We start from the raw sequence: 20,015 nt of genomic DNA, 5'->3' as shown, positions 1-20,015 counted from the left end.
GGAACCAGCCACAGCAGGCCTGCCCGGAGCGGGTGCCGTGCGGGGCTCTGCTCTCCTGGGTGGCTGGCGCCCGTGCTCCAGGATCCTCGGCCCACCCCGCGGCCGCTGCCCCCTGGCCTTGCACCCTGAAAATTTTTAGAAAGGAAATAAGACATTCCGACTGGTTGATGAAATGTTAGTGGTACATTTTGCGTGTGGTAACAGAAAAAGCACAGTGGGAATATTGGAAAGAAAGTTGAATGACTGTCAATGCCACAGACCTCGGGGATCAGATTTACACCCATCAGGGTTGAGCCTTCGGCTCTGCCCCCCAGGTCCCTGTGTGTTTGAAGTTTTTTGTCGTTCTCTTTTTTTTTGTTGCTAGGTGCAGAGGAGAGTGCCTCTGTTCTTTGAGCTTGCTTTTATGCAGAAACAAACTGTTGAGGCTCTCAAGGTCCCGTGTATAATTGGGATAGCAGGTCAACTAAGTAAAAGGCGAAGAGGTGTTTGCTCAAATAGGAAGGCTTAGTAAGTAGCAGATGGTTTTTATAATATGATTTTCCAGAGTAGAAAAAAAAAGTGTGTGTGTGTGTATATGTGGTTATATGTATATGAATATATATGCATGTATATGTAAGTATATATATCTCTCGAGATTATGGTTTGCATAACTGTAATCTGAAGAAACTGCTTTTAGCCTAAATGTCATTGATTACAAGAACTTTTGAATAACAAAAAGATGGTTCAAGTCGAACTCTGCAGCCCACCTACTTGTTAATATTTGAAACAGTAAACCCTGTGCCATATTTTAGTAGGATACCAGTATGACTAGGTTAATTGGACACACGACTTGACAAAATTTGGTACCTTTGGCCGTACTTGAGAGGGATTTCTTTTTCCTCACATGTTGATTGAGTGCTCATCTTTTCAGTCCTTGCTTTTTTGTCTGGGTGAATATGTCCTTAAATACTGGATTCTGTAGTTTTTTGTGGACATGTTTGTAATCACAGGTGAAACCGTAGGCCCACTTCTGAGGCTTACTTGGAACCAGCATAAACTAGGGTTCTGAAGAAATACTTGAGTTTTGACTGTGTTGGACCATTTTCTTCAGGATCTGAGAAGACTATACTGGCTTAGTGATCTTCCATAATCCATAACTAATATACCTAGGTATAGAATTGACTTGTATTCATAGATTCAGTATCTGAAAGAAATTTGGTTGTGTGTTAGAATTAAGAAATGAACCATGTAACCCTGAAAGGTAAGTTCGCTCAGCTCCCCACAAAAAGTACCCAGAGCATACATTACTCAGCCCAGCATTTTCTAAAACTTGTTGGTTAATTGATAAATATATAATGCTTTCAGATCTTATGTGCCTTATGTACAGAAAGGGCCGATGAAAATATAGGCAGCTTCTTCTGTATTCTCTTACTAGCTACAGGACCCCTCTATGACCCTCATAGTTTCCTCATCTATAAAATGGGAATAGTTATGCTCAGCTCAAAGAGTTGTGAAGATTTTAGAGATGAAGTATTTAAAACCCCTAGTCACCTAACACTTAGTATGTATGTTAAACATTAACTATTGTTACCGACAGGCATATTGAAAGAATGAGTTGGTTTCTTAAATGCCTATGGGTGTTGTTGGAGCCTCAGGACATGTTCTATTAGTGAGGAGTTCTGTGGAGGTTTTCATTTATATTGTAACTTAAAGTACAATTTTTAATTAGCCATTTTCAAAGTGGAAGATGTGAGAAATTGGTTATCAGGCACAGAAGAGTTATTATTTTATAGATGATTTTTTGATTTTGCATTAAAGTGTAAGTGTTGAGTTTCAAATGGATTATCTGGAGTAAAAGTATGTGTCAGGTTATTTAAGTGATAAATAATTATAATACCTCTAAAGTGTTATTGAGCTGTTATGTTTTCAAGATCAAGTTTATGTACTCGCTATCCATATTCACCCGGGGCAGGCAGCTATTGAACTTTTTATAGTGTTAGTAAGATTAAGTGAGTTATTTGAATTTGTTATGGCCATAGATTGACTACTGTTTTGTTGCTGCTTTGAATTCTCATTATTTATCAGTTCTTAAGTGTTTCTTTTCTGTGTAACAACATTCCAGACACACTGTTCCTTTCTCCTCCCAGGAACTTTTGAAAATGTACTGGGTCTTCACACATAATGGTGTCCTTGGAGTGTGTACAGTGAGACAAATTTAAGGTTAGCTTGAAAACAGTTTTTTTATGGAGTCTTCTGACAGTAGTGTCTGGCCAGGGTTCAGGGCAGCTCTACCTGATGCTGAATACGAGCTGAAGTATATAGTGTGACACGCCTGCCAGGTTATTGAACCCATATTGCTGGGTGCTCCTTTGAGGGACCTTACATGGCGGTAGCAGTAGAAAATATTGTAAAATTGAAATAAGCTTTTAAAAATACTATGCATAAGACAAGAATTGTTGAGTAACGAAAGATTCTCTAGTACTAGCACTTTAGAATACCTAATTATACCTATTTCAGTTAATGTTAAGTTCTAATTCCTCAAAAATAAAGAAAGAAGTACTAAGAGTTGATAGCAGGTTTTGTGGGTGTTTTTCCATTCTTGAAAATGTTACAGTAATAAACACTTTAAGACTGATGGGTTTATATTATATTGTTGCTGCTTGGATTAGAAAATCTCACAATTACCACTTTCATGGTCTATTATAAATATGTTCAGTAGTCCGTACGTCAAAAGAGGTGTGGTTACAAATGGTAGCGAACTTTTCAGATAGCACTTGCTGCTCCAAACCACAGAATCAGTACACTGTTTAGTCATATCCACATACAATGATGATACCTTACTGCTTATCACTTAAGATAAATAAACTAAGATGGTTATCATAAAGAGAAGGGAGTGTGTCCATTCTTCTCAGAATAATAGTCTTTTTCTAAAAAAGTAAAATCTTCCACTTGATCCATGTGAATTCTGATAATGTGTACTAATATTACAGACATGGGCAAAGAAATAATAAAATCAAACAATTTTATTAAGTTAACTTTGCTTTCCAAATAAGTATATGTTATATAATTAAACAGATTTGCTTATACCTGGTAAGCATGTGTATTTTTTTCAGGATTTATTTCAATTAGTTATTGACTGATGGTTGAACTAAGAGATGAGTTATTTAATCCTGGCTCAAGACTAGTTCTCTACCTTATTTTCCAAAAATTTGTTTTTTTGTTCCCAGATTTTATTCTTTATTGCCTCTTCTTTCTTCCATAGTTAACACATACTTATTAAGTTAAAATTTTTTTGTATGAGTTTTGCAAGCCTACACTTGATAATCTTTGTTATTCTCTCTTTGCCCTCTGAATTGTAGATTAGTGACTTTTTTCTTAGTTTCTACCTGTAAGCTCCTTTCTCCAAGCAAATTGTGAGGTTTTTGTTCCTCCTCTTTTCATAAATGCTAGCTCACATAACACGTTTAAATGATTGTTCTTGTAAGCCTGCTTGACTAACGTTTTCATCCACAATTCCCTAAAACTACTTTCTCTCCAAAAGAAATTAAATGTGGAGCATAAACTCCATTTGTTTTTAATTCTTGACATTTTTTTCTTAAAAGTCAATAATTTGATATTATTTGATATTGTCTTAAGAGTTTAAAGACTATAATTTGACTTCTGCCAACTTTAGCTTAATCAGTGACAGATATAAATTACTTTTGTGGACTAGATGTGCAGTTAATGTCACTAACCTGCCTTCTACATGAAAGAAGTTCCATGCTAGTATAAAATAACACGTTATAGTCTGAGTTAGAGGTCTAACTATCTGCAGATTTACTTTGTTGTCTTGGCCCTCACTGAAGAGGGAGGCTGTGGGATTTAATTTTTTTTTTTAAGGTTTAATGTTGGGGGGGAAATCTGTGTGTATGTGTGTGTGTATGTATATATATGCAAAGAAGCAGTTTAAGTAACCATAAGGCCTTCATGTTAAAAATCCTCTTGGGTAAAAATAAGTATCTTTTTCACTGGAAACAACCCAGACACCCTTAAGTGAGTGAACGGTTAAACAACCAGTGCTGTCTCTATACCATGGAATGCTATGCAGCAATAAAAAGGAACAAACTGTTGTACACAGCAACTTGGATATATCTTAAAGGAATTATGCCAAATGAAAAACCAATCTTGAAATGGAACTACCATGTGGTTCCATATTTTTATATATATATATATATATATATATATATATATATATATATATATGCTGCTGCTAAGTCACTTCAGTCGTGTCTGACTCTGGGCGACCCCGTAGATGGCAGCCCACTAGGCTCCCCCGTCCCTGGGATTCTCCAGGCAAGAACACTGGAGAGGGTTGCCATTTCCTTCTCCAATGCATGAAAGTGAAAAGTGAAAGTGAAGTCGCTTAGTCATGTCCGACTCTTAGCAACCCCATGGACTGCAGCCCACCAGGCTCCTCCATCCATGGGATTCTCCAGGCAAAAATACTGGAGTGGGGTGCCATTGCCTTCTCCGATATATATATATATATATATATATATATTTTTTTTTTTTTTTTTTTAATGTATATATAGCATTTTCAAAGTGACGAAAGGTGGATGGGTTGGCAATTGCCAAGCATTGCTGGGTGGGAGGAGCAGGGTGATTGTGATTGTAAAGGGTTAACATGAGAGATCTTTGTGGTAATTGAACAGCTCTGTACCTTGATTGTGGTGGCGGTTATGTAAATCTATATACATGTGATAAAATTACATAAAAACACACAGTGTGTGTAAAATCATTAAAATCTGAATCAAATTGTGGATTATATCAGTGTCATTACCTGGTTTTGATATTGAACTACACTTACACAGTCATTCCTTGGTATCCACTGGGGATTGGTTCTAGGACTGCCCTTGAATACCGAAATTCACAGATGCTCAAGTCCCTTGTATTAAATGGAATAGTATTTGCATATAAACCTACATATATACTCCCATATACTTTAATCTACCTCTAAATTACTTATAATATCAAATACTTTGTAAGTTGTTGTAAATACAATACAAATACTATATAAATAGTTGCCAGTGCATGGCAAGTTCAAGTTTTACCTTTGGAACTTTCTGAAATTTTTTTCCTAAATGTTTTCTGTCTGAGGTTGGTTGGATCCAGAGATATGAAACATGTGGATAAGGAGGGCCAATTGTATAATGTTATCATTGGGAAAAACTGGATGAAGAAGAGTACATGGCTGGTTGCTGTACTATTTTTTTACGACTGAAGTTATCATCATTTTAAAATTATTAAGTCAATTACAAAAAATATCCAGTACTTATATATGTGTCCCTGTATAGTATTGGGAGGCAGAAGCATCTGTTTTTTAAAAGTTATTCTCTGCAGAATATCAATTCATATATTTCTTATTATTCATTTATTTATACTTTCTTGTTCACATGCATCTGCACGCAGTAGAAATACTTCTACATTAGACGTATCCAACATGTAGTTTCTGTTTTCATTTTATATGCTTTGTTTTCTGTAAATGCCAGTTCATTCTTCTTTTTAAATTTTTTATTTTTTAGGCTGTGCTTTGTGGCATGAAGGATCTTAGCACTCACAGTAAGATGAGTGGGATTGACTAAGGGATTGACCCTTGCCTCCTGCATTGGGAGCATGGAGTCTTTTAAACTTTCTTTCTTTATGGCTGTGCTGGGTCTTGCTGTGCGCTGGCTTTCTCTAGTTGCAGTGAGCAGGGGCTGCTGTTTGTTGCAGTGCACAGGCTTCTCAGTGCTGGGGCTTCTCTTGTTGTGGAGCACAGGCTCTAGGCGCGTGGGTTCAGTAGTTGTGGCGCAAAGACTTAGTTGCTCCACTGCATGTGAGATGTTTCTGGAACAGGGATCAAACCCATGTTGCCTGTATTGGTAGGCATATTCTTAACCACTAGACCACCAGGGACGTCCCCATTCTTCTTTTTTTCAGGCTTGCTGCACTTTTTCTTTCCAACCTTGCTTCATATAAACTGGAAGGAATCTGATATTGGTCATCTATATTATTTTGTTCATTTTCCAGTTGCTATAAAAGAATTTTGGTTTTGTCAAGAGAGGCTGTACATTCATTATTCAACTGCTAAGTCACCTCAGTCGTGTCCGACTCTGTGTGACCCCATAGACGGCAGCCCACCAGGCTCCTCTGTCCATGGGATTTTCCAGGCAAGAGTACTGGAGTGGGGTGCCATTGCCTTCTAGATAGTTGCATTTTAAGTTGTTGAAATCTGTAAAACAAGAGATTTTGTTCCTTGTAAAGACAACAAATGAGATATAATTTGAGGGAAGAAAGTTATATTTAGTTACACTGTGTTTATTGTGTGACCATGAACCTTTTAGTACAAAAGTATTAAATGTTTTAAAGCAATGCAGGAGGAATGTGAGGAGGTCAAAAATAAAAGTCATAGGTCACCAACTTGGAGAGGATACACTTTGTGTGATATGCATGATCTTGATCCATTTTGAGTTAATTGTTGTGTATGGTGTGAGGAAGAGATCCAAATGCATTCTTCTACATGTGGATATCCTTTTTTTTTTTTGTCTCAGCATTATTTGTTGTTCTTTCCCCATTGAATTGTCTTAACACATTTGTTGACCATAAATGTAGGAGACTTGTTCTCATTTCTATTCCATTGATTTATTTGTCTGTCATTATTCTAGTAGTCCCACACTGTAGCTTTGGAAAAAGTTTCGAAATTAGAACATGTGAGTCCTCTAACTCTGTTATTCTTTTCCAGGATTGCTTTGGCTATTCTGAATGCTGACCACTTTCTTTGAAGAAACCAGCTTGATTTTGATAAGATTGTATCAAATAGGTCAATTTGGGGAGTATTGTCATGTTAACAATATTGAGAGGATTTCTTTAATATTTAGTGATTCATTTTAAAAGGATAATAAGTTTATTGCTTGTAATATAAATACAGTTGAACCTCCATATCTGCTGGTCTGCATACATAGGTCAGCCGGCAGTGGATTGAAAACTAGTGCTTAAAAAAAAATCCAGAAAGTTCCAAAAATGAAATAGTTTGTCATGTTTGGATGACTATATAGCATTTATATTATATTTATGATGGTTTACATAGTATTTGCTTTGCATTAGGTATTGTAAGTAATCTAGAGATGATTTCAAGTTTAGGGAAGGATGTGCAAAGGTTATATGCAAATACTGTGCCATTATATATGAAGGACTTGAGCATTTGTGGATTTGGGAACCAGAGGGTGACTCTGGAACAAATACCCCATGGATATTGAGAGACAGCTGTAATGTATTTTGTTAAAAATATATTTGCAAAATAAAAATGAGAAGAAAGGCATTGTTCTACTTTTTTGCAAAACTCCATAACGTATGGCTTATAAGAAAATATCTATTCTCGTATCTATTTTTCCATTCACTCTGACATTATATGTGATTTTGATAGAAGTATAAGACATGGCCTCATACAGATATGTAGAGGAAAGGGGAAGGATCTCATGGAACGCTTTGAAAGCATCTTGATCTGCAGTGGTCATTGGACCACACTTTAAGAATAGCTTGTCCAGTGGAAAGAAGTATCTTTGGAGACTCAGAAACTTGGTTGAAAATCACCAGTCTGCCACTTAACAGCTCATGTGGTTTTTGAGCAAGTTACTTAGCCTCTCAGTCTTCCTTCACCTTTTTTTTTTCCCCTTCACCTTTTAAATGAGGGTTTTTATAAGGAGGAAACATGATCATGCCTGTAAATTTGTGTATGTGTTAGTTGCTCTGCAACTCCATGGACTGCAGCTCACCAATCTCCTCTGTCCATGGGGATTCTCCAGGCAAAAATTCTGGAGTGTGTTGCCATGCCCTCCCCCAGGGGATCTTCCCAACCCAGGGATCGAACCCAGGTCTCCCACATTACAGGAGGATTCTTTACCATCTGAGCCACCAGGGAAGCCTAACTTTTGGGTGTATAAAAACCACCAAAGGCTTGAGGCTTGTCTTTTTTCATTTATATTTGTCAACCTCTGTTATATAGGATTGGCTTCCCTGGTGGCTCAGAGGGTAAAGCGTCTGCCTGCAATGCAGGAGACCTGGGTTCCATCCCTGGGTCAGGAAGATCCCCTGGAGAAGGAAATGGCAACCCACTCCAGTATTCTTGCCTGGAGAATCCCATGGACGGAGGAGCCTGGTAGGCTACAGTCCAGGGGGTCGCAAAGAGTTGGACACAACTGAGCAACTTCACTTTCTTTTTCTTTCTTTTCCCAGGTGGCTCTGGTAAATAATCCGCCTGTCAGTGCAGGATACACAGGAAACACTGGGTGGGGAAGAACCCCTGGAGTAGGAAATGGCAACGCGCTGCAGTATTCTTGCCTGAAAAATTCCACAGACAGAGGAGCCTGGAGGGTTATAGTCCATAGGGTTGCAAAGAGTCGAACATGACTGAATGACTGAGCACACTCATACACGCACATTCTATAGGATTTGCTAATTTTTTTTCCCACTGAAAGTGTACATACCATAGCATGGTAACTTTCATGTAAATTTGGTTCATTGTAATAGTAGTATTTATTTTAAAAGCTGAACTTTGTTCATATAATTTTCTACTTAACTACAAATTACAATGGCAAACAAGTAAGGATGAGAAAGGGCCAACAAAAGTAAAGAAATTATTCAGAAATCGGGGTAAACTGATGTCTCCTTTAAGGCAGTTTGTTACCTTACTCCAATCCTGCTATTAACTTTTGGAAGACAGAAGGAAATTGCAAAAATTCTGCCTTAGAGAATGGTTCTTTAGTGTGTATTTTCCCAGTAAAAATTAATTAGGTTAAAATATAAGTGATTTCAAATCCTCAGTGATTGTATAAATACTGAACCAAATATCCAATCGACATTGCTGCAGTTTTGTTTTTTTTTTTTTTTTCAACAAAGCAGGTTGAAAAACAGAATGAGGTGTGGGGTCCAATTTGGATATGGTGGTCAGAAGGCCTCTTGACATAACTGATAATGTGAGGGAAGAACATTCTAAGTAGGAGGAACAGAAAGTACAAGGGCCATGGCATGGGGGCATACTTGGGTGGAGATGGAAATTGCACTTGTTTACTGAAGTTCAGCGGTGTTCTCTCAAATTCAGGATTTAAAGGAGCAAGAACATTGGAACACTTTGAAGTGTGGCTCTGGGGCTGTCATCTACGCATATTTATTAGCTAAGTGAATCATTTCCTCTGTCAGATCAGATCAGATCAGATCAGTCGCTCAGTCATGTCCGACTCTTTGCGACCCCATGAATCGCAGCACGCCAGGCCTCCCTGTCCATCACCAGCTCCCAGAGTTCACTGAGACTTACATCCATTGAGTCAGTGATGCCATCCAGCCATCTCATCCTCTGTCGTCCCCTTCTCCTCTTGCCCCCAATCCCTCCCAGCATCAGAGTCTTTTCCAGTGAATTTTAAGGGACATTTTTAAAGCCTAAACCCAAGTCTTTAATCTGTACTTGTTAAAGGTTTCTTGTCTTTTCGGTGCTAAAACAAGAGATCTGGTAGTTTTTCTTAGAATTACCTACATTTACATACTGTTTGAGCTGCTCAGTTGCTACGTTGTGGCCAACTCTTTTGAGACCCTATGGACTGTAGCCTACCAGGCTCTTCTGTCCATGGAATTTTCCAGGCAAGAATACTGGAGCGGGTTGCCATTTCCACCTCCAGGAGATTTTTCCAACCCAGAGATTGAACCCATGGCTCCTGTTTGGCCAGCAGGTTCTTTACCACTGAGCCACCTGGGAAGCTTCACAAGATAAATTGTTCTCTTGGGATGTTGAGAAGTCATCTGGTCCAACCTTAGTAGTTCTCAAGGACTGGTCCAGTTACCTAAATAGCTTTTCATAGTTAGCTGCTTTTCCTTACTTTCTTCTTTCAAAGGATATTAGAATTGAGGAGATAGCCGACTCATGCCTTTTTGAGCAGGCTTTTGTGGGGAACGTACATGAGAGGGAAATCAAGCCGATAGTGATTTAGCCTTTTCTGGAACTATTCTAATGACAGGAGTGCATTCTCAAGGGACTTGTCTCTTCTACATATAGTGTATGTGTATAGGGGGTGGTGTAGGGAAGGAAGGCATAGTCAGAGGAGAGAAGATTCAACTGGTCCCAAACACAATCGAAAAGTTACCATAAAGGTGTCTCAGTGTCAATGACACCAGTCGCCTCTCTCCATCCCCCACATCCTCAGAGAGTAAAAATGTTGGCAGGGATGAGAGACTTATTTGCTCAGGCATAAGATCCTCTTGTTTGGCCGTGTTGTCTAAAATGAGAGAAATGGTGGAGGACTAATCCTACAGATGTCCTGAGTACGTACTTGGCTCCTTTGTATTCCCCCTGGCTGTTTAGCACCATCCTTAGACTTGCTGGGTTATAGTCCTTGTTGTTACTGGCGGAGGAGCTCCAGCTAGTCCTCAGAGCTCATTAGATCTTGTCAGAGAACCAGGCACCTAGACCATGATGGTGTCTTTATGATGTTAGGTTTTGTTTTATTCAAGGTGGTATGATCACAGGAAATGAAAGTCTTAGAGACAGTTTTTACATCTATTTTTAGAACATTCTGGTAACAGTCAAGTCGATTTGAGAAAAATGATGCTCACTTCTAAATGTTTTTACACAGGTAATATTGCCAACATCTGTTCAAATCAAAAACATTTCATGTCTATTCAGTACACTCAACAGATTGTAAACTAGTTAAACTTTAAAAGAATCAAAACAATGTAAACACAAAAAAATCAAACAGTAAAGTGGATCTATAATTGATTATCATGCCTTTGTCTACTGTTATCAGAATTGATGAGTCCCTTGAAGACACTTCATTTCAGTCGCTCAGTCATGTCCGACTCTTTGCGACCCCATGAACTGCAGCACGCCAGGCCTCCCTGTCCATTACCAACTCCCGGAGTTTACCCAAACTCATGTCCATTGAGTCGGTGATGCCATCCAACCATCTTATCCTCTGTCGTCCCCTTGTCCTCCTGCCTTCAATCTTTCCCAGCATCAGGGTTTTTTCAAATGAGTTAGCTTTTTGCATCAGGTGGCCAAAGTATTGGAGTTTCAGCTTCAACATCGGTCCTTCCAATGAACACCCAGGACTGATCTCCTTTAGGATGGATTGGTTGGATCTCCTTGCAGTCCAAGGGACTCCAGAGTCTTCTCCAACACCGCAGTTCAAAAGCATCAATTCTTCTGCACTCAGCTTTCTTTATAGTCCAACTCTCACATCCATACATGACCACTGGAAAAACCACAGCCTTGACTAGACGGACCTTTTTTGGCAAAGTAACATCTCTGCTTTTGAATATGCTATCTAGGTTGGTCATAACTTTCCTTCCAAGGAGTAAGCGTCTTTTAATTTCATGGCTGCAGTCACCATCTGCAGTGATTTTTGGAGCCCAAAAAACTAAAGTCAGCCACTGTTTCCACAAGTAGAATGTTATAAGCATCAAAAGTCAAATAGATTTTTTTTTAAACTTCCATCAATTTGTCAGTATCATGCAAGTTTGTTTTGTTACACATTAAAAGCATAGATTTCCTTAAAAATATTTTTTCCAGTTTTCCTGAGGTTTCTAATTTTCCTTTTTTTCTGATGAACAAATAATAATGTACCATCAGTTTATCCTCAGTGTTATTCAATGTCTGTTTCATGGAGGCCTCTCTCAGATTTTGTCTTGCATTCTGTGTCCTGCTCTCAGCCTAGGACTTGCCTTCACTGCCTTCTTAGCTTGAATCAACTGTTTGCTGGATCCTGTAAATCCTTCCTCTCTCTTGATTTTCACACTCATTTTACTAGACAGTAGCCTGAAGTGTTTTCTCAAGAAAGATTGCTTAGAAAGTAAAGCTGTCTGGCCCTTATATGGCTGAAGTCTCTATCCTGCCATCATACCTGATTGGCAGTATAGAATGAGAAGTTCAAAGTCGTTTCTGTCTTGTACTTAGACATATCACTAGTGTCTTCTATACTGATGAAATTTTCTAAGCATACAAAAATTTGATGGATGACTCACTTAATAACTACAGTTATTAACATTTCATTCCTTTAACTTTATCCTGTATCAATCTGTCTTATTTTTTGATGCATTTCAAAATACATTGCAAGGATCGGTATACTTCAGTCCTGAACACTTGGGCATGCATATGGGTAACTAGAGTTCAGTGTTCAGTTACTCTTTTTTTTTTTGACCGCCATGCTTTTTATGAGTGTTAATTTTCTTGTTAGTGAATGCTAATTTTGAAATTTAATTCAAGTTATAAAAGCGTAAAGTGGTTTTTAAGCATAATATTCAAGCTCTATTTTACATGTGAAAATTATTTCGTGGTTTTTCTGAAAGCACAACTTTTCAGTTGTAAAACCCAATGATAAAACAAGCGAGTTTAAGAGGATTGACGTAAATCCTGCATTGTAGGCAGACACTTTACTGTCTGAGCCACCAGGGAGGTCCTATATCTACTTTACTTGCATCTAATACTGATAATTTTAGAAAGGACCTATTTATCTTTGCTCATGTCATTTTTTTTTGTTTGTTTTGGTGTATGTGGCATTTGTCATTAAGCTTACAGAAATGCTAGTAAGGGATAATTGATGTTCTTATTAAACTAAGATCACAGAAAGGGCTATAATTGAATTGCTTTTGTCCTTAAAGACATATCTTTGAAAAGCTCATGATTTATCAGGAATCCACCTGAATCAAAATTTCCATATTGTAAATGGCTGCTGCTTCCATTCCTTTTTCTCCTTATCCTACTTGTCCTTCTCTTCTTTCCCCTAGTCTTTGGACAGGTTAAAGAGAGATAGGGTTACTGGAACTATGATAAAGTAGGAACAGTGGTGTCTGGTGGTCTTTTCCAAGGATTATGTGAGATTGACACCTTCTAAATGCAAAATAGAGAACCAAGTGAAAGTTGGTGGTCAGATAACCATTAATTGAATTGCTTTTACATATCCTATTGTAAAATTGGAATACATGCATTTTTGTCCTGCCCTCATTTCTCTTACAGCTTTTCACCTGGCATCCTATATTTCAGACATACAAAATTATTTACCCAAAATTAACATGGCCCAGCCAGGACTCTACTGCAAGTTCAGCTTTATACTGTATCAAGTATAAAGGAATTAATAGGTCAATTAATGTGCCTATTTTTTAGCCCCAGAATAGTATAAGGGCATTTATTGGGGAAGATTTCAAAATAGATAGCTAGCTAGCTTGTCAGAATTATTGCTATCAAACTCCATACTTTGTTGTTCTAGACTTTATGTTACTCCTAGAATTGCCAGTTGCTTAAAACTACTTACTTACATACTTAGAAGACCTTCTGTCTTGACTCAAATGCTGGTATTATAACTAGCACTTGAAAATATTTTTCCAGTTTTCCTGGGGTTTCTAATTTTCATTTTTTTCTGATGAACAAATAATAATGTACCATCAATATATCTTCAGTGTTATTCAGCGTCTGTTTCATGGAGGCCTCTCAGATTCTTTCTTGAATTCTGTTTCGTGCTCTCAGCCTGGGACTTGCCTTCACTGCCTTCCTAGCTTGAATCAAGTGTTTACTGGATCCTTTAGGTCCTTCCTTTCTTGATTTTCACACTCATTTTACTAGACAGTAGCCTGAAGTGTTTTCTCAAGAAAGATTCCTCAGGAAGTAAAGCTGTCTAGCCCTTACATGCCTAAAGTCTCTAGCCTACCATCGTACCTGATTGGTAGTATAGAATGCAAAGTTACTGTATTATATTGTAATTATTGTTTTATATTGTAAGTGACCCTGAGCTACTCAGAGTGTGCTAATTATAAATTGAAATGTTAGCATAAGTTGTCCATGTAATAACAAAAATAATTTTATTTAGTAAAGAGGGTTTTTTTTTGTTTCTACCCTGCAAGAGTTTTTCCTTTCAGCGTTAAATGAGATTTAATGGTAAGGAAATAGACCCTATAATAAATATGAAAGTGTACCTGCATCTCTTTTTAACTTGATAACTTGTTCTAACGCCAAATTTTCATTCTTCACACAGTAGACAAAGTCAGTGAGTCATAGTTAAGTAATGTCCTACTTATTTTGTAAACCAGGATGTATTTGTTAAATAAAGTAAGTTTTGTGAAGTAGAATATTTTCATAGCTACTTTGTTGTTAACATTGCTTGGTATTCATTCCATGAGTAATTTTCTTTGTTATCTAGGTTGTTTTTGTTTATACCTGAAATAGTCTTTCTGAACTAAAATTTAGCCAAACTGGAGGAAATTCAGTATATGTCATATTGAAGTGAAGTGTTAAGATTTGTCATATTTAGGATCACAGCAAATTTGTTCTGACAGTAGCCAGACATCAGTCATTTGCGTGAATTTTCCACTAATCTAGGTTAGCAATATTTACAAATCATCACCATGATAGGAGGAGTAGGTAAGAATTGATATGAACGGCGTTTGCAGAAATTGAAGCTTGAGGAACATCAGAATGTGGCTCTACAGGTGTATTATGATCCTAAAGGTAATGAGTTTGACTTGGCTTTCATGAGCCAGACTTTGAATTCAGGTCAGTCAGATGCTTTTGATGAAGCAGTGTTAACAAATTTATACAAAAAAAAAAAAAACATTTATACAAAAAGATTTGAAAATGTGGTGTGGGCTCTTTAAAGAGTTAATATAAAACCTGGCATATAAATCACATTGAAATTTATTGGCCAATGTTGACTTTTTTATACTGATATTTTAAAGTAACTTTATTGAAATACAGTTCACAAACCATAAAATCCACTGACTTAAAATTTACAGTTCACTGAGTTCAAAAAGTTATGCAACTATCACCATAATCTAGTTTTAGAACATTATCATCACTTCATAAAGAAACCCCATATCCATTAGCAATCATTCTCCTAGCCCCAGACAACCATTAATCTATTTTCCGTCTCTATAGATTTGCCTCTTCTGGAAATTTCATATACATGAAATCATACAGTATGTCATTTTTTGTGACTGTCTTTCACTTAAGCATAAAGTTTTTAAGGTCCATCCATGTGGTAGTAAGAATCAGTATTTTGTTCCTTTTTGTGGCTGAATAATATGCCACAATATGAGTAATACCACATTTTTTAAAATCAGTTCATCAGTTAAGGGCCATTTGAGTTGTTTCTACTTCTGGGCAATTATAAATCAGATCAGATCAGTCGCTCAGTCGTGTCCGACTCTTTGTGACCCCATGAATCACAGCACGCCAGGCCTCCCTGTCCATCACCAACTCCCGGAGTTCACTCAGACTCATGTCCATCCAGTCAGTGATGCCATCCAGCCATCTCATCCTCTGTTGTCCCCTTCTCCTCTTGCCCCCAATCCCTCCCAGCATCAGAGTCTTTTCCAACGAGTCAACTCTTCGAATCAGGTGGCCAAAGTACTGGAGTTTCAGCTTTAGCATCATTCCTTCCAAAGAAATCCCAGGGCTGATCTCCTTCAGAATGGACTGGTTGGATCTCCTTGCAGTCCAAGGGACTCTCAAGAGTCTTCTCCAACACTACAGTTCAAAAGCATCAATTCTTCGGCGCTCAGCCTGCTTCACAGTCCAATTCTCACATCCATACATGACCACAGGAAAAACCATAGCCTTGACTAGACGAACCTTTGTTGGCAAAGTAATGTCTCTGCTTTTGAATATGCTATCTAGGTTGGTCATAATTTTCCTTCCAAAGGAGTAAGCGTCTTTTAATTTCACTGCTATAAACATTCTTGTCCAAGTGTTTGTGTAGACATATGTTTTCATTTCCCTTGGGTGTGTGCCCACCAGTGGAATTGCTGGGTCAGATAGTAATTCTTAAACCATTTGAGGAACTGATCAACCGTTTTCCAAAGTAGCTGTAGCATTTTGCATTCCCAGCAGCAATATAAAAGGATTTCTATCTTTTCCACATGCTCACCAGTTCTTACTATTGTCTGTCTTTTTGATCATAGCCATCCTAGTAGATGTGAAGTAGATTTTTCATTGTGTTTTAGATCTGCATTTCTCTAAGGATTAAAGGTGTTGAGAATTTTCTCATGTGCTTTTTATGTGCTTTAATTTTATGTAAACTTTGATATCTAAATGTTTGTGTAGCTCTTAAGTGCTCTACTGTTGATGAGTACTTAGGTTACATATTCCATATGAAATACCAGTATGTGTACAAACACATTAAAGGCTTAGCTCTAAGACATTGGAGGATTGAAATGATACTGATTCTTGAGTGTTTTCCAAACTTAACTGATAAATAGGTAGTTACCAGTTTGCCTGGGACAGTCCCAGTTTATGCCTGTTGTCTGACTTAATTGTAAAAGTGCCATCTTTCACTCTGAAGTATGCCCTGTCTTGGACAATAAATCATATGGCCAACCTACTGACAGTTACCTTAGAGTGTTTCGGAGTGGGTAGCCATTCCCTACTCCAGAGGATCTTCTGACCCAAGGATCGAACCTGGGTCTCCTGCATTGCAGGCATATTCTTTACTGTCTGAGCCTCCAGGGAAGCCCAAATATACACTTGCTGTCTACTAAGTTAGAATCTCCATAAAGGGGGCCTAGAAGTATGTTTTTAGCAATTTCAAGGTCAAGCACAGTTGTAATGTATTATTCTAGCACAATGCTTGTGTTGCTGTATGACCCCTAGCCCGTTATCTTTATTTTAGTGAGATAGTGAGTCCCAAGTTAAAATTCAAGAAAAATAATCTAATCTCATAGCCTACTACCACCCATCTATTTAAAGTGGTGATAGGGTAGGAGTATTAACATACACATTGGACTGTCTTGTAGGGGCAAGAGAGTATAGGACAGTAAGTAAAGTGAAATAATTTACTGGAAATAGGATGATCTCAGGACTGAGCTCCAGCAAGAGGCAATGAGCAAGGCTCAGCTTCTCAATAGTATTTTCCTTTGAGTTCAGTTCAGTTCAGTTGCTCACTTCTGTCCAACTCTTTGCAACCCCGTGAACCACAGCACGCCAGGCCTCCCTGTCCTTCACCAACTCCCAGAGTCCATCCAAACCCATGTCCATTGAGTTGGTGATGCCATCCAACCATCTCATCCTCTGTCGTCCCCTTCTTCTCCTGCCCTCAGTCTTTCCCAGCATCAGGGTCTTTTCAAATGAGCCAGCTCTTCGCATCAGGTGGCCAAAGTATCGGAGTTTCAGCTTCAACATCAGTCCTTCCAACGAACACCCAGGACTGATCTCCTTTGGAATGGACTGGTTGGATCTCCTTGCAGTCCAAGGGACTCTCAAGAGTCTTCTCCAATACCACAGTTCAAAAGCATCAATTCTTCTGCACTCAGCTTTCTTTATAGTCCAATTCTCACATCCATACATGACTACTGGAAAAACCATAGCCTTGACTAGACAGACCTTTGTTGACTAAGTAATGTCTGCTTTTTAATATGCTGTCTAGGTTTGTCATAACTTTCCTTCCAAGGAGTAAGCGTCTTTTAATTTCATGGCTGCAGTCAACTATCTGCAGTGATTTTGGAGCCCCCAAAAATAAAGTCTGCCACTCTTTGCACTGTTTCCCCATCTATTTGCCATGAAGTGATGGGACTGGATGCCATGATCTTAGTTTTCTGAATGTTGAGCTTTAAAAGCCAACTTTTTCACTCTCCTCTTTCACTTTCATCAAGAGGCTCTTTAGTTCTTCTTCACTTTCTGCCATAAGGGTGGTGTCATCTGCCTATCTGAGGTTGTTGATATTTCTCCCGGCAGTCTTAATTCCAGCCTGTGCTTCTTCCAGCCCAGAGTTTCTTATAATGTACTCTGCATATAAGTTAAATAATCAGGGTGACAATATACATCCTTGACGTAGTCCTTTTCCTATTTGGAACCAGTCTGTTGTTCCATGTCCAGTTCTAACTATTGCTTTCTGACCTGCATACAGGTTTCTCAAGAGACAGGTCTGGTGATCTGGTATTTCCATGTCTTTCAGAATTTTCCACAGTTTATTGTGATCAACACAGTCAAAGGCTTTGGCATAGTCAATAGTTAGGTGAGAGTAAGAGAATTCATGAAGTTGTTCTTCGTACCTGAGAACTAACAGCAAGAATTAATGGGGATAGAGGGAGGCAGAAGTACTTTCAGACTTTGAGGCCATGTTAGAGGGAAGATAGAATGTGATACTGTTCGTTTATTTATTTGCGTGTCAGTAGAATTTGATAATATTTGCACATAAGGTTGTTTGTAAGTTAGGCACTTCTAAGATATCTACATAACAGGTGACAGAGATGGCCCTCTGGGTTTTAAGATAAATATTTTTTGTTAACTGTATAGTATTTGTCTTCAAGGTGAGAGTTAACACATTTGACTCAAATTAAAGCACATTCACCTTAAGAATGGGCTTCCTTGGTAGCTCAGCAGGTAAAGAATCCATCTGCAATGCAGGAGACCCCGGTTTGATTCCAAACATCCGCTGTAGAAGGGATAGGCTACCCATTCCAGTATTCTTGGGCTTCTCTGGTGGCTCTGCTGGTAAAGAATCCTCCTGCAACGCGGGAGACCTGGGTTCAATCCCTGGTTTGGGAAGATCCCTTGGAGAACGGAAAGGCTACCCACTCCAGTATTCTGGCCAGGAGAATTCCATGGACTGTATAGTCCTTAGGGTTACAAAGAGTCAGACACGACTGAGCAACTTTCACTTTCAGCTTAAGAATATCTCCCCCACCCCACCCCCCTTTTTGCAGGAGGGGGAATGTCAAAGATTTTGAGATTTAGAGATTATAAATGTAGAGTGAGGGTAAAATGAGAAGAGTACTTTCCTATTTTCATCTCATTGTTTGCTTTCTTAATTCAGATATACAAATGAAAATACTGTGCTTAAAATACGGAGAAATACACATAAACAGTTCAAGCCAAATTCATAACTCTAAGAGATGGTATGAAAATCTAATAATATACTTTTTTTCAATCTAATAAATCATTAGAAATCCACTTGATAAGTTTGTTTAAAAAAACAAAAACACCCCAGCAGGGTCCTCTCCCATTGTTCTCCCATGCACTGTATATATATGTATATATGTGTGGGGGTGTTATTTTCGTATCAGTTATTGCTTGTACTTGGTACTATGTGTAATTCACCACGTACTCAACCCTCACCTCCTCTACCACCTGCTGTCCCCCTACACCCGGTCATAGACACTGCCTCAGTTTAAAATTACCTTTATCAGCTTGATTATAATACCTTGTATGCAGTTGAACTTTATAAATGTTTGTATCAATAGATTTAAATATAATTAGGTATCTTAAATTGATTTGAGATAATTATACTTACAGTGCAAGAAAAGTTATTTAGAGAAAGATTTAGAAAAACTTTCTTTTCAAAAAATTCAGATGTATTCTACTTCAAGTTAAAATTCTATCAAAACTTTGACTTGAATAAAATTTCTTTCCTTTATGTCTCAGATGAGAAGTGATGACAGTCTGATAGCTGAGAGATAACTTTATGAAATGAACTGATGACTCAATCCTGATGTCTGTGTCCCAGTGAATACCAAATCCCAGTCTCAGCACTGGCATCAGCTGATTTGATCGTTAGCACTGAACTGTCCTCATCCTTCTTGATACTCTCTCATATTTTTCCTGTAGGCGGAGGCATGTCTTAAGAACTATTTAAGGAACTTGTGTTTCTACTAGAACTTGTGTTTAACTAGAACTTGTGTTTCTAGTTAAGAGAATTGGTTTTCAAAGCTATGCTAATTAACATTTTCCTGTTTTGAATTCTACCGTAGAAGGAACTGGTAGTGTAATTTCTATGGATAAAGAATGTTGGTTTAGTCGCTAAGCTGTTTCGGAGCCCATCAGGCTCCTGTGTCCGTGGAATTTTCCAGGCAAGAATACTGGAGGGGGTTGCCATTTCCTTCTCCAGGGGATCTTCTGGACCCAGGAATTGAACCCAGGTCTCTTGCATTGCAGGTGGATTCCTTAGGGAAGACCTAAGGATAAAGAATATTAACCCCCCAAAAAATGTTTTGTAGTATGCTCTTGTTTTATCAAGCCTTATTAAATTACCTCACGGAAGAACTTTTTCACA

The 20,015-nt window shown here is 38.2% G+C and overlaps 1 protein-coding gene across 7 annotated transcripts in view; it reads left to right on the top strand.

The window, feature by feature from the left end:
* The window catches only part of R3HDM1 (R3H domain containing 1), a 163,114-nt gene that overhangs the window by 578 nt on the left and 142,521 nt on the right, over window positions 1–20,015 (top strand). Inside the window, exon 1 of one of the 7 annotated variants that reach the window (XM_027561815.1) lies at window positions 411–507. The exons of the other annotated variants lie outside the window; for them this stretch is intronic. The gene's annotated coding sequence lies outside the window, so the exon portion shown is untranslated. Of the gene's footprint in view, window positions 1–410; window positions 508–20,015 lie in introns of those variants that run through there. 7 annotated transcript variants of the gene reach the window in all.

The sequence above is a fragment of the Bos indicus x Bos taurus genome, chromosome 2 (genome assembly GCF_003369695.1).
Source record: "Bos indicus x Bos taurus breed Angus x Brahman F1 hybrid chromosome 2, Bos_hybrid_MaternalHap_v2.0, whole genome shotgun sequence".
In the NCBI taxonomy this organism is placed as follows: domain Eukaryota; kingdom Metazoa; phylum Chordata; class Mammalia; order Artiodactyla; family Bovidae; genus Bos; species Bos indicus x Bos taurus.
The sequence above is the reverse complement of the archived record's forward strand: the minus strand, read 5'-3'. Positions and strand labels throughout refer to the sequence as shown.